The 14,657-nt window shown below is 42.5% G+C and overlaps 1 protein-coding gene and 2 long non-coding RNA genes across 3 annotated transcripts in view; all 3 read left to right on the plus strand.

Annotated features, from left to right (window-relative positions):
* Window positions 1–14,657, plus strand: part of XKR4 (XK related 4) — a 430,784-nt gene that overhangs the window by 138,314 nt on the left and 277,813 nt on the right. The window lies entirely within an intron of this gene.
* LOC116563474 lies at window positions 2,303–3,473 on the plus strand. The gene is made up of 2 exons (XR_004274413.1): window positions 2,303–3,002; window positions 3,035–3,473. It is a non-coding gene; the product is annotated as an uncharacterized LOC116563474 (long non-coding RNA).
* Window positions 6,229–8,356, plus strand: LOC116563475. Its single transcript, XR_004274414.1, has 2 exons — window positions 6,229–7,821; window positions 8,183–8,356. It is a non-coding gene; the product is annotated as an uncharacterized LOC116563475 (long non-coding RNA).

A 14,657-nucleotide genomic window follows, 5' to 3' on the forward strand; every position in this document is an offset into this window, starting at 1 on the left:
AGCTGCCTGTCCAGAGAGTTCCACAGAGAGATGTCTGTCCAGAGAGTTCCACAGAGAGATGTCTGTCCAGAGCTGCCTGTCCAGTGAGTTCCACAGAGAGCTGTCTGTCCAGAGAGTTCTACAGAGAGCTGTCTGTCCAGAGACTTCCACAGAGAGCTGTCTTTCCAGAGAGTTCCACAGAGAGCTGTCTGTTATGAGGGAAACTATGATGTGAAGCTTTTAAAAGTCCAAAAATAAGAAGTGGATTAGGTAAATAATGGCACATCTGAGTCATATAAACTATGAAATCCCAAAATCATGTTTAATAAAACTAATACCTGGGGGAAAGGCAACCTGTAAGACAATAGGCACATTTTTGTTGTGTTCTTTTTTTTCACTATATTTTTTAGAGCAGTTTTATGTTCACAGCAAAATTGAAGAACAAGTACAGAGATTTCCAGTATACCATCTACCCCTGCACGTGGATAGCATCCCCACTCATCAACATCCTCCAAAGGAATACATCGTTACAGTCGATGAACCTGAATTGACATATCATTATCACCCAGAGTCCTTAGTGTACCTTAGGTTCACTCTTGGTGTGTACATTTCTCGTGTTTAAATAAACGTACAATGCTATATATCCACCATTATAGTGTCATACAGAATAGTTTCACTGCCTAAAAATCCTCTGTGTTCTACCCATTCATCCTTCCCTCCCTTGAAAACCACTGATCTCTTTATAGTCTCCACAGTTTTGCCTTTTTCAGAATTTTACAGGTGTAACTTTTCAGATTGACTTTCTTTAACTGTTAATATGCATCTAAGTTTCCTCCCCATCTTTTCATTGGCTGCTTCCAAGTTTTGGCAATTATGAATAGAGCTGCTGTAAACATCTGTGTGCAAATTTTTGTGTGGACCTATGTTTTCAATTCATTTTGGTAAATACCAAGGAAGCCTATTGCTGAGCTGTTGGTAAGAGTATGCTTAGCCTTGTAAAAAAAACCCGGCAAACTATCTTCCAAAGTGGCTTTATGATTTTGCATTCCCACCAGCAATAAATGAGAGTTCCCATTGCTCAATATGTGCATTTTAATTGCAATTCTGTAAGGCTCTAGAGTAGAGTAGGCAAATCCAGGCCCTGCAGTCAGAAACTCGAGTTCCAGACGCAGCTCTGCCAAGGCACAACTGGAAGAGGAAGATGATGGAAGGATCTCCCTGCATGGTGGTCATGGAGGACAAGTGAAACAGTACCTACAAGTGCATTCACAGTACCCACCACGCACGGTTAACACTCAGTAAACACAACAGTCGTTATTCTATGTGCATGTGCATGCTCATTTAGGAAAAAGTAGTCCGTGGCTAGTTTTGAAAAAAATCCAAATATCCAATATTCTGGTTCTTATTTTTCTCTTTGAGTATTTTATAGCTTTTTCAATACTTTCATTTTAGGTCCAGGGGAACATGTGCAGGTTTGTCACACAGGTAAATTGTATGTCACAGGGGTTTGGTGTACAGATTAGTTCATTACCCAGGTAATAAGCATAGTACCAGGCAGATGGCTTTTCTAGCCTCTCCCTCCTCTCACCCTCCAGCCTCAAGTCGACCCCAGTGTCTGTTGTTCCTTTCTTTGTGTCCACATGTACTCAGTGTTTAGCTCCCACTCATAAGTGAGAACATGCAGTATTTGGTTTTCTGTTCCTGCCTTAGTTTACTCAGGATAATGGTCTCCAGCTCCATCCACGTTGCTGCACAGGACACGATCCCATTCTTTGCTATGAATGTGTAGTATCCCATGGTGCATATGTACCACATTTTCTTTATCCAGTCAACCATGGATGGGCATTTAGGTTCATTCTATGTTTTTGCTATTGTGAATAGTGCTGTGATGAACATATGTGTACATGTGTCTTTATGGTAGAACAATTTCTATTCCTTTGAGTATATACCCAATAATGGTATTGCTGGATCAAATGGTAGTTCTGTTTTAAGTTCTTTGAGAAATCAACACACTGCTTTCCATAATGGTGGAACTAATATACATTCCACCAGCAGTGTATAACGCTGGGTGTCATGGTTCATGACTGTAATCCCAGCACTTTGGAAGACCGAGGTGGATTACTTAAGGCTGAGGTGGATTACTTAAGGCCAGGAGTTCGAGACCAGCCTGGGCAACATGGCAAAACCCTGTCTCTACTAAATAAATAAGCTGGGCGCAGTGGCAGGCACCTGTAATCCCAGCTACTCAGGAGGCTGAGGCACAAGGATCACTTGAACCCAGGCGGCAGAGGTTGCAGTGAGCCGAGTGCAGTGAGCACTCCAGCCTGGGTGACAGACTGAGAGTCTGCCAGAAAAAAAAAAAAAAAGAAAGAAAAAGAAACCCCTGCAACTCCAGTTACCTCTCACCATCTTCAAACACCTAAGTCCAAGTCCCCGTTCTCTCTCACCTGGACTATTTACACTGAGGTAGTGAGATGTCTTTTCTCCACCCTGTAGTTAGAGTATTCTTAATCATTGACTCCTAGGCTCAAAATTCTCCACTAAAGAAAAACAATAACTACCTCCCAGTGGCTTCCCATCTGACACTTGAATTTCCTGAATGAGATCCTAAGTCTTTACCATAGCTTATAAGGCCTTACATGGTCTACTCAGCTCTCCACGAAACCTTCCTTTATCCTTCCCTGGCCCATTGCCCACCACTTGATGATCAATAGTACAAGTGTGTTTGGAATGCAGGAGTTTTACACTTGCTTCTCCCTCTGCCCAGAACGCTCTTACTCAGCTGTCCGCATGGCTTACTCCTTCACTTCCCATGGGCGTCTGCTCAGATCTCATCTTCTCTGACCACCCCATCTAAAACAGTGCAGATGTACACACGCACCATACCAGATCCTCAATCCCTGTTTCCTTCTCCCTTTTCATAGCCTCTGCCTTGGTATTTTTATTTAGAGATGGTGCCTTCCTTGCTTTTTGCTGCATCCCTAACACCCAACACCGTATCTCACACAGACTGCTAAATTGAAGTAATCACAAGGGTCTGAAAGAGGACTCTGAGCAAGGTTGGTGTGGATGGGAACTTCTGCTCCTCAGTGCCTCAGGGATAGTGGATGCAGTTAAGGCAGGTGGCTAGGGAAGCACAGATAGTAAGGCAAGAGAGAGAAGAGTTTATCACAGACAGTACGATGTGGTTTCACCAGTGTATCACCAGCCAGGACATAACTTGGGGGAAAGGGATTAAAGAACATCCTGGTCTCATTTATTTGTGGTCAGTTGTGCCTACAGATAAATCGAATAAACTCATCAGCTGTGTCAACTGAGTGGCATATAGAACAGAAAGGTGCCTCATCCTAAGCTTTTGAAAGGCTTTCTTCTACCTACTAAGTATATTATTAATAGCAAGTACATTTTACTTTGTTTTTCAATCTGGGATCGATAAAGCAGATTCCTCCAAAAACGATTGAGAGTCATGGGCATTCTGCAAGGTTCTGGGGTCTCGGAAAGAAAGACAGCATTACAGTATCTTTTTCTTTTTGAGTTTACATTGAGGAGCTTTGGATGTCATTTTCAGCTTCATCAGTGACTCAGTCATTCTTTGAATCAATCACTCAACCTTTTAGCCACAAAGCTTCCTCATTTGTAAGAGGAGAATAATGAGAGCTGCCACAGGCAAGCTCCCAGAGAGTCATGGGGATCCCTCTTTATTCACTGTGCTCTGGATTTCTGGGAGGAAAATCCCTGGGGGCCGGCTAAGTACAGACCTGCAGAGAGGGAGATAAGATGTCTCAGTGTCTGGAGAAGATTCATAGCAAAGCCAAGTCAGGAGGATTAGGGAACGGCATAGGTACTCCCTTAGGAAACCAGGGCTAAGGAAGAACATCCCAAGTGTTGTTCCTTTCTCTTCTTCTTCATGCTCTAATATTTTTAAGCCAAAGAGAAGAAATTAGGTTAAGATGAATAGCAGGGGGAGTTTTGAAAGTGAAAATGCACCTCCAATTGGTAGATGAAGCCTGAGGTTCCAGTGGCAAGTGTGGGCAGGAAGATGGAGAAGCTATGAGCTGGAAGGTTTCCTATAATCGTCTGGGAGAGGGCCCTTTTTCCTGCTCCTTATACTGCTTCCCAAACTGCCTGACCTCAACTTTGCTATAGGACTTCTTTTTTTTTTTGAGACGGAGTTTCACTCATGTTACCCAGGCTGGAGTGCAATGGTGAGATCTCGGCTCACCGCAACCTCCACCTCCTGGGTTCAGGCAATTCTCCTGCCTCAGCCTCCTCAGTAGCTGTGATTACAGGCACGCACCACCATGCCCAGCTAATTTTTTGTATTTTTAGTAGAGACGGGGTTTCACCATGTTAACCAGGATGGTCTCGATCTCTTGACCTCGTGATCCACCCGCCTCGGCCTCCCAAAGTGCTGGGATTACAGGCTTGAGCCACTGCGCCCGGCCAGGACTTCTTAAAGAAATTATTTTAAATGATTTAATGGACTTTATATGACATTGATTTTCAAAGTACTTGTATAAGCATTAGCTCTTTTGATTTTCACAAATCCTCACTTTGAGCAAAAGCCATTGCCATCAGCATTAATTTACTGATGAAGACACTGAGTCTTAGAAAGATGAAATGACTTACTTGAGCCCATATGGCCAACAGGTGATCCAGCCAGTGGAAAGCTGGATCTTCCAACGATGAGTCCTATATTCTCTTGATACAAAAATGTCACGAACCACACAGGGAGATGGTGCTCAAACTTCCTAGTCATCTTTGTGATCTTACTCCCTTTCTTGGCATGTTCTGCCACACTGAAGATCTGGTTTCTTCTGCAGTTCACAATTACAATCACGGTGCTTTATCCTTTCTCTTATGAGCCCCAGAGCCTGCTGGGCTACTCTTTGAGTAACCAGTACAAAACCACTTACATTATTATTTTTTCTTATTCACCCCCACCAAAGATCCAATGGACAGAGGCTGGGAGCCTCTTCCTGGAACATTTATCAACGATCACAAGGAGCCCAGTTTCTCATAATATTTTTAATGCTTCCTTTTCACAGGCATACGATACTACATAGGCTTTCTAAATAGCTGATTCATTCCCGCCAAAGTGCATTCATCCTCTGCTCTGTAATTTAGTTTCTGCCATTTGACATTCATGCATACATGTAATTTCCTCTGCCTGCATTCAGAATTAGGAGACGTGTGAGCCAGGTTTGAAAGTCGGATTGCATTACACACAGCTGGTACCTCCATGTGCCTCAGTCAGTGATAAATATTTTTTCATATATCAAAACAATACATAACACTAGTTGTGCCTTGTGTTTATAGAGGGCCCTTCTGCTTGTCAGAGTACTCATATATTCACTGTGCTTCATTTATCTTCAGAGGATTTTTTTATTGCATGTTTCATAGGGGCCCATGAATGTAAATAATATAAATGTTCTTATACAGGCAGATATATGTTTAAGCATGTTTTTAAACTTAATATGCTTTCATTTCAGTTTAACTTTTTTTCCTGTATTTCTTGGCTTTTCTCAGACTGTCTTAGGTCTCCTGCCTGCAGGCTGGAGTCTCAGAGGGTCCCAGGGCAATGTGACCTCCCACTGACTTGTGACCTATTTTTTTCCTTATTCCATTTCACTATCATGTCTCAGTGGAGACATAACAACAGTCTTTCTGGGACCTAGATTTGGCAAAGGAAGATGGAATCCTCACCGTCTATCCTTCCCAGACCCCTTTGGCAAAATTTATCTCTCTTTCTCTCTCTCTGTAGTCAATTCATTCAACAATTTTTGTTGATCGTTAAGTGTGGTTCTTAAGTCATAGTTAAAACAGGCCATATCTCTGCTTTCATGAAGTTAATATTCTGGTCAGACGCTGTTTGGCTATAGCCAAATGAAACCCACTCAAAGCAACTTATGCAAAAGAAGATCATTGTTGAAAGGGGTATTTCCTGCAATTCAAGGACACAAGTAAAATCAGTACTCATGAAGAGCTAAAACCTGAAATTGGGAAGGTACTGGAGACAAAGCAATGACTCTCTTGCCCTCTGCTCCTTTTGCTGGAGCCTCCTGGGCTTTATGTCTTCTCTTTTGGAGGGTGTACAGCAGAATATAACATCATTCTGCTTTCCATAGACGCTTTATCTACTCAAGTTACGTGGTCAAAACGTTGCTTAGGCTCAAGTTCCTGTAACGTCCTAGCTGAATCTGAATTGCCGGTTCTCATGATTGATCCTGTCCACCCAATAGGCTGCACCAAGTGCATGGTGCTGCTTACATGCTTTATGGATTGACAATTTCAAATTGCCATTCAGGTTTTAAGCTTTGGGAACTTTTTAATAATAGATTGTGTTCTGGCAGCTCCATCAAACAAAGCATCAGCTGAAGATGCACCAAAAAATGTCTAGAAAGACCTATGTAAAGGTCAATTAGAAAGATTCTGTTTATAGTCATCCAATGAGGTAGCTTTAATCAAATTTAGAGTCTTTTTTAGGATTGTCTAGTATGCTGTGGAATTAATGCACCAACTATTGTCATTCTTATTTCATATCCATAATGACTACTTTTATTTATATAGAGAATTGCACAGTGTTAAATAGCATCATTTGATTTAGGGTACTCTAACGTGTAAGAATGCGAGTGGGAAACTAAAGCTTTAGTAACCAAGAAGCTATTTACTTACGCTTTTTGTAGTGCCCTGTGAAGCACAGAAATTATCTGAAAAATTAAGTGTACTTCTTTTTTCCTAGCATTAGGAAGTTGTGTGAGCCTTTTCCCATCCACTAAAATCTTAATGGAATTTAAGCTAATATACATTTTTCAAGGTCATTTGTAAGTTTTAGAATTCAGGAAAAGGATCTTAGGTTTCTGATGGTTTCATTAGGAAGTTGTTCTGGCTACCTAAGACGGGTATTTTCGAGACAGCTAAGGGATAGCTATATGTGCATCAAAGAACACATTTTCTTTTCAAAAGGGCTGCAGCAGGTCAGTTTCTAAATATAAAGTGAAAATTATCAAATTATCTCTCTTCTGACAGTAACGTAATGAAATGAAACACATTTATTGTAAAGAAATCCATAGATCCTCAGGAAGATCTACAAAAGCAGGTCACACAGGGCTCCTTTTATTTATTTACTTATTTTTTACATTCTAGCTCTGGCTGCCCTGATTCTGGACCTTTGGATGTCTAATTTAGGGCTTCATAAGAGGCTTTTCTCTAAGGGAACGGGCTGAGTTCCCTAACTCCTGCAAGGACGTCTGGAATCACCTTGTGTGGTCCTGACCTATACTTCTCATTTCAGCTCATCCTCTACATCGTACCTGGCCTGACGGGCTGTGAACTCTCTGAAATTAAAAAGAATTTTAATACAGGCAATTTTGCCATTTGTACTTTCTAATATCTAAGACATTCTTTGGTTGGCAATCATCTTACTTGAAATGGAAAAAAAAAAGATGTACTAGCAACTGTGAACGTCAATTTTAGAATGTTCAATTAAAATAGAAGTAAAGACAGCACTTAGTATATACTAGGCAATTTACTCATACTTTTTGAATAATTCAAATAATAAACGATTCTTTACCTTGAAACCATGGAAAACCCTGTTGTTAGGCACTTCGACAGCAAATTGGTGTTAGACCACTTTCAGTGGTCATCCTAATTCATCCTTATCTGTGGGAGAACCGTGTATTCATAGACTACATATAATTTATAAAGCATACTTTGACAGTGCTAAGAATCCAGCCGGGACCCAGTACACCCTCAAGAATCTCTAGGTATAGGTGTACGTATAGATATAGGTGTGGTATAGGTATAATATAGGCATAGGTGTGGACAAAGGTATAGTTGTAGGTGTGTAGATATAGGTATATGTGTAGGTATAGGTATGCATGTGGGTGTAGATTTAAGCATCAGTATATAGGTCTAGGTATAATATAGGTATAGGTGTAGGCATAATATAGGCATAACTGTAGTGTAGGTATAGATACAATATAGGTGAGGTATAGGCACTGGCATAGGTAAGAATATGGTCCTTTTCTGTAACCTGTTTTTACCAATGTTATTACTTTTCAGGAGTCATGCAGAACTAGAAAATCACCCACACTCATGTAAGGTCAGGATTAACAAAGTCCGACACAGCTTTCAGCTGCTGAATTTTAGAGGCGATGCTGAATTTCAAATTGCATATAAGTGGCAGCTGGCTCTTTTGCAGGTTTATATAAAATTTTGTCTGCTGCCACTGCCTTCCTATTAACTTCTTAAAAAACATAAAGACCATTGAATGAGATAATTAGTTATGGGGCTGGGATAGAATCAGTCCTATCGATCCATATAGCTTTGGAAGATAGTAAGTACCTGTTTCCTAGAAAAGATTTGGAAGCTTGATGAATAAGAATATCCAGAATTTTTTTAAAAATCAAGACTCTGAATCTCTAAACCATGAAGGAAGTCCATTTTCTTTTATTTTAAGACAGTGGGTGTGGAGGTTCAGAATGAACATGAAGTTCTTATTCTAATACCTTTGCCCCGATGCCCCCTCTTGTCAAATACAGTAATGAGGTGGCATTCATTTTGCTTTACGACTTTACAAATGTTTGGCTTGAGCCACTAGTGACACTATGCCAACATAATTTATCAGCCTCTGAAACAAATACGTTAGCCTTCTCATTCTCAAGCCCGCCTTACTCTACTATCTGGTCACTTTTTATCTTGCATTTGTTCTATGTGTCATTATCGGCCAAGATAGCAATTGTTTCACAGCATATTATACTGACTGGTCAATCCCATGAGTACTAGAGCTTTTGCGTTTCTGTAGAGGTATCAGTTTCTTCTCAAATGGAAAATGCTTACTTGTCCCACCTTGGATTACAGTGGATAAAACTTTATAAAAATGTTATTCCCCTTCCAATGGATTTAAACTATGTGCATTTGTAGAAAACTTCTCTCACCAGACTCAGAATATCCCAATGGTTTGAGAGAGAGGGTTTTCAGGATGGCAGCAACTGCATACTAAGCATAAGAAAAGCAAATTTGTCTATAATGTCTTTATTTCAGTTAGATTCTTGCCATCAAGTTGAGCAAGTCTGCCAAAACCTCCTATTTAAAAAATGCAGATGTGAAATTGTATAAACTATTGCTTTTTATTTCCTAAAACTGAAGGATCTCAAACACGCACCCTGAGAGGCAAGAACTAGTTTTGTTTTATTGTTGTATTTTGACTGCCTAGGCTTGGAACCAAGCAGACACTTAAATGTCTGCTGAATACATGGGTGTCTGGCTGCGGAGGAGGGGGACAAACAGAAGACCCCACCTGACCTGGATTCATTTGCTGTAGATGGGTAATTAGGAGTTGTACAAATAATATTCCTAAATGTGTAAAATTTATCAGTCCATGTTCTTATGCATAAACTGGCTGAGGTTTTGCATTGACAGAACTGGGCCATCCCCAGGATACACTGCCTCAGTGGCCATATGTAAATGAGAACATGCAATGTTTATGCCAGAAGGTGTTACTGCTTTCTGAAGTGTCAGTCCATGGGAAAGCCTTAGAAGGGAGAGATCCCGCTCAAAGTCTGTGATGGGCTGGGACTTAGCTTGATTCTCTGTCCAGCGGGAGAGTCAGAGGCAGAAGGAATGGTAGAGAATGAACGTTGATCAAAATCAGAAAGAGCACAGACCAAATGAGATATGCATGGGCTATTTCTGGGGCTCATTGCCTCCAGCTTGTCCTGCCTTATGCTGTATTCAGGCAGGGGATGGAACATAGGGAGGAAACGCCGTCTTGGCCTCCAGCCTTCCAAAAACCAGGGAGAGTAGGGTATGACAGAGGGAAGCACAGGGAGTAGAAAGAACACAAATCGAATGCATTTGCTGGATTTCACCTGCTTTGTTGAAGAGTTTTGTATGCAGAAACAGAAACTGTTTTGAAAATGGAGCATTTGGGTGACATGAAAATTTTAGTCGCTATGCTATGCCTTTTCCTTCCTATGTAAATATTCTCTTCCTTCCTAAGATCCATGGTAGTAAAAGAAAATATTACTAAAACTTTTCTCCACTGTGGAAGCCAAATGCGAATTGGTGGCTACATGCCACTGTGTTGTTTTTCTGAGATGCTTCTTTACAAAGATGATGGATTTAATACCATTTATCTACATAGATGGCAGGGAAACCACGCTTTTTTTTTTTTTTTTTTTTTTTGTAATCTTCGTCTATAATTTCTACTGGGTTTATTTTTATAGCTACAATTAAAGTACCAATAGAATATTATCCAACCCCATAATTTTTCCGACTAACCATTGTGAAAAATGAAAGGCTAGCAGTTCTGTAATGTTTCTTTTCTAGCACTGCATAGATTGTGTCTTGTTCCAAGATTCTTACCTTAAAGATTTATGGTGAACTTTAATGCAGACAGCAAGTCACTTTTTATTTAGAGAAGATCAAAGCCAAGGAGGCAAAGGGGTTATTGTTTTTGTGACCGTGTTGTGTTCGGAGGGGGTCTCTCACAGATTATCTCGTATTTATATTTTCCTTTTTTTTTTTTTTGAGACAGGGTCTCACTCTGTTGCCCAGGCTGGGATACAGTGGCACGATCACAGCTTACTGCAGCCTCAACCTCCCATGCTGAAGCAATCCTCCCATGTCAACCTGCCAAGTAGCTGGGACGATAGGTGCCCATCAGCATGCCTTGGTAATTTTTGTATTTCTTGTAGAGATAGGGTTTTGCCACATTGCCCAGGCTGGTCTCGAAGTCCTGAGTGTAAGCACGTCACCTGCCTGGGCCCCCAGAGTGCTGGGATTATAGGCATGAGCCATTGTGCCTGGCCCGTCACCTCTTTTCTTGTACACCTTGCCTCTCCTCTCTGTCTTGTGCTTGGTCATATTTTTCTCTTCAACAAATGAGAGAGTGAGAGTACTTCCTGTAGTGAAGTCATTATATTGGCATAAATTAAATTTTTTGGTTGAGTCTTTCTTTCTCCCTGTGTTATGTCAAAAAGAGAGAGAGAGAGAGATAAGGTATGCTCTTTCTGTTCTCACAGCCCTTCACTTCCTTCCCTAATGAGAAAAATGATTATTCACTTGTATGGTGCTGTGAGAATGGACCTGAACAAATTTTAAGCACACTGGAACTGTTTGTTCCAAGCAAATAATCACTGTATGTAATCCTGTCACTATCTGTGCTCTCTTATCCATGGCCCACGGTTGTCATGGATTGGGTGTGTGGCAGTTCAGAGGGTACAGGATAAAGCACAAACTTCAAGTGCTTTTCTTTTTCCAGGCAGAATCTATAAATGGCCCTTTTTCAGTGTCTTGCTAAAAATCTCAAGGAACTCGTGACCCTTTTTTAAACTAGAAAGGAATGTTCACAGTTTGATAAAGGAAGCATCCATCTCAGAACTGCACGTAGACAATCTCATTCCTGGTGCTGGAAAGGCACCGGGCCACTGGGCAGAGGCTCAGGTTGTGCCTGGAGGCTGGGGAGGGACATGCCAAACTGTTTCAGGAACCCTAGAAGCACATGCTGTCTAGAGCCAGCCTGTCATCTCACCTCCCCATGCGGGGGTGGCCTCTGCCTCAGGGAGCAAAGCCCAGGCTCAACCTGATTTCCCACCGGTTCCAATTGACATATTTGTAGGTTAAAAACTTCCTGACTACCTAAGGCTCCTCTTTCGACTTCTCCCCACCGGCCCCAATAGTAAAAGATTTTCTCTACTCATGAATTATATTTCTGAAGTCATAATACACTTTCTCTATTAGCCGATGTCACACACGACAACCAAGTTGAACCTCTGGATGCTGTGAAAGAATCAGCATTACCACACCCAGTGTGTTAAATTTAAGCTAAAGCCAAGCAAAACAAATAGGCTTTTAATTATCCTGCACAACTTCCTTGAGTGTCAATGCAAAATTTCCGATAAATATCTAGATGTCTCCACGATTACATTCATGAGCTTTTCAGAGGAAACTCTGACCTTTGCACATGTTCTCTTTACTGGCTCTGGGTAGCAGAGTGCCAGGGGTTTTGAAATCTGTCAGACCTGACTTAGAATCTTACTAGCGGTGTGACCTTAGGTAAGTTATTTTACTTCTCAGAGCCTATAGTCAGAAATGAAGAGAAAACACAGCGAGTGCCTACACTATATAAAGAGCAGTCAATGAATGCAGCATTTTAAAAATTAGCTATTTACTGCCTGCTAGCTACCATCATCGTTTCCCGTACAATTTCCAGCATTTATCCCAACAATTTTTTATTTTCATCCAATTACCAAATTAATATAATAAATAATTTAGGATGTGGATCCAAGATGGCCATTTAGGAACAGCTCAGGATTGCAGCTCCCAGTGAAAGCGCAGAGGGTGAGTGGACGCCGCATTTTTATTGCCCACAGACTAGGAAATTCCCAGGCGGAGGAGCTCCACAGGTCACCAGCGCGGCTGTTTCGGCCAGCGCGGCTGTGCTGGCTGGCGACGCTGCTTTGCCCCGCGTGGCTGCTTTGTCGGCGCCCCAGAGCAGCGGTTCTCCGTACAAAATACACCGGTCTAGGTGCCCTTTTGGCTGGCAATTGGAGCCACGGGAAGTCGCCCATTCATCTGTTTAAAAAGGGGACTGAGCAGGGAACCAGGACAGTAGATTCCAGGGGGAAAAAAAAAAAAAGCGCCACAAACCGCAGTGCCTCTGTTTAAGCCAGCGCAGTGAGTGGCCGCAGGGGAAAACAAACAGACCCCGGCGCCTCTTCAACAGGCGACTGGAACACCAACTTAAAAAAGGCTCTGGGCCGGGCGTGGTGGCTCACGCCTGTAATCCCAGCGCTTTGGGAGGCCAAGGCGGGTGTATCATGAGGTCAAGAGATCGAGACCATCCTGGTCAACATGGTGAAACCCCGTCTCTACTAAAACTACAAAAAATTAGCTGGGCATGGTGGCACGTGCCTGTAATCCCAGCTACTCAGGAGGCTGAGGCAGGAGAATTGCCTGAACCCAGGAGGCGGAGGTTGCTGTGAGCCGAGATCACGCCAACTTTGTCTCAAAAAAAAAAAAAAGAAAAGAAAAAAAAGGCTCTCAGGCAGGGAGCTAGGCAATCAGGCTCGGCTGGTCCCACCCCCACAAAAGAACAGCAATGAGAAACTCTGGATTGAGAGTTTCGCAGCAAGCGCAGCTGAACCCAGGACAGTCCAGCTCTGTGGGGGAGGGATGTCCGCCATTACCGAGGCAGCCCGTCACAACGGAGGTAGTTGGCCAATGCTGAGGCAGCCCGCCGTTGCCAAGGCAACCTGCCATTGCTGAGGCAGCCCGCTGTTGCCAAGGCAACCCGCCACAGCAGAGAGACTCCGCCTCAACAGAGGCGGGCCACCATCGCCAAAGCAGTTCTAACTACACCCACATAAACAGGACTGCAGGGAAGTTCACTCAGCAGCTGGGCGGAGCCCACAGCAGCTCAGCAAAGCCTCTACAGGCAGAGAGTGACTAGGCTACCTCCTTGCTGGGCAGGGCAGCTCTGAAGGAAAAAAAAAAAGAAGGCAGCAGCATAACGGAAACTCATAAATAAAGCCCTAAATCCCTGGGACAGAGCACCTGGGAACAAAAAGCAGTTTATGAGTTCTGCTGCAGCAGACCTAAATGTACCTGCCCAGTAGCTCTGAATGAACAACAGAGTTCACAGCTCACCATTTGAGCTCCTATAAAGAAGAGACAGTCTCCTCAACCAGCTCCCTGACCCCTATATGTCCAAAGAGACACCTCATAAAGGAGAGATCAGATTGACAATAGGTGGGTATCCTTCTGGGACAAAGATAGCAGAAGAAGAAAACTGGTAACAACCCTTACTGTTCAGCAGCTGCTGCAGGTGAACCCCAGGCAAGCAGGGCCTGGAGTGAACCTCAGCAGACCTACAGCAGAGGGGCCAGACTGTCAGAAGGAAAACCAAGAAACAGAAATAACCTCATCATCAACAAACAGAACGTCAATCTGAAAGATTTGAGACCCAATCTGAAAGCCAGCAACTACAAAGTCGACAGGTGGATAAATCCTTAAACATGGGAAGAAGCCAGCACAAAAAGGATGAAAACACCCGAAACCAGAACACCTCTCCTCCTACAAGGGATCACAACTCCTCACCAGCAAGGGAACAAGGTTGGATGGAGAACGAGTGTGATGAAATGACAGAATCAGACTTCAGAAGGTGGGTAGTAAGAAACTTCTGTGAACTTAAAGAACATGTTCTAACCAAATGCAAAGAAACTAAGAACCTTGAAAAAAGATTTGACGAAATGCTAACAAGAATGGACCAAATAGAAAGGAATATAAGTGAATTGATGGAGCTGAAAAACGCAACACGAGAACTTCGCGAAGCATGCACAAGTATCAACAGCCAAATTGACGAAGCAGAAGAAAGGATATCAGAGGTCGAAGATCAACTTAATGAAATAAAACGGGAAGGCAAGACTGGAGAAAAAAGGGTAAAAAGGAATGAACAAAATCTCCAAGAAATGTGGGACTATGTGAAAAGATCTAATCTACGTTTGATATGCATACCTGAATGCAACAAAGAGAATGAATCCAAGCTGGAAAATACTCTTCAGGATATTATCCAGGAAAACTTCCCCAACCTAGCAAGGCAGGCAAACATTCAAGTCCAGGAAATACAGAGAACACCACAAAGATATTCGTCAAGAAGAGCAACCCCAAGGCAC

The sequence above is a fragment of the Sapajus apella genome, unplaced genomic scaffold (assembly GCF_009761245.1).
Source record: "Sapajus apella isolate SASKATOON/1434 unplaced genomic scaffold, GSC_monkey_1.0 scaffold35, whole genome shotgun sequence".
Lineage (NCBI taxonomy): Eukaryota > Metazoa > Chordata > Mammalia > Primates > Cebidae > Sapajus > Sapajus apella.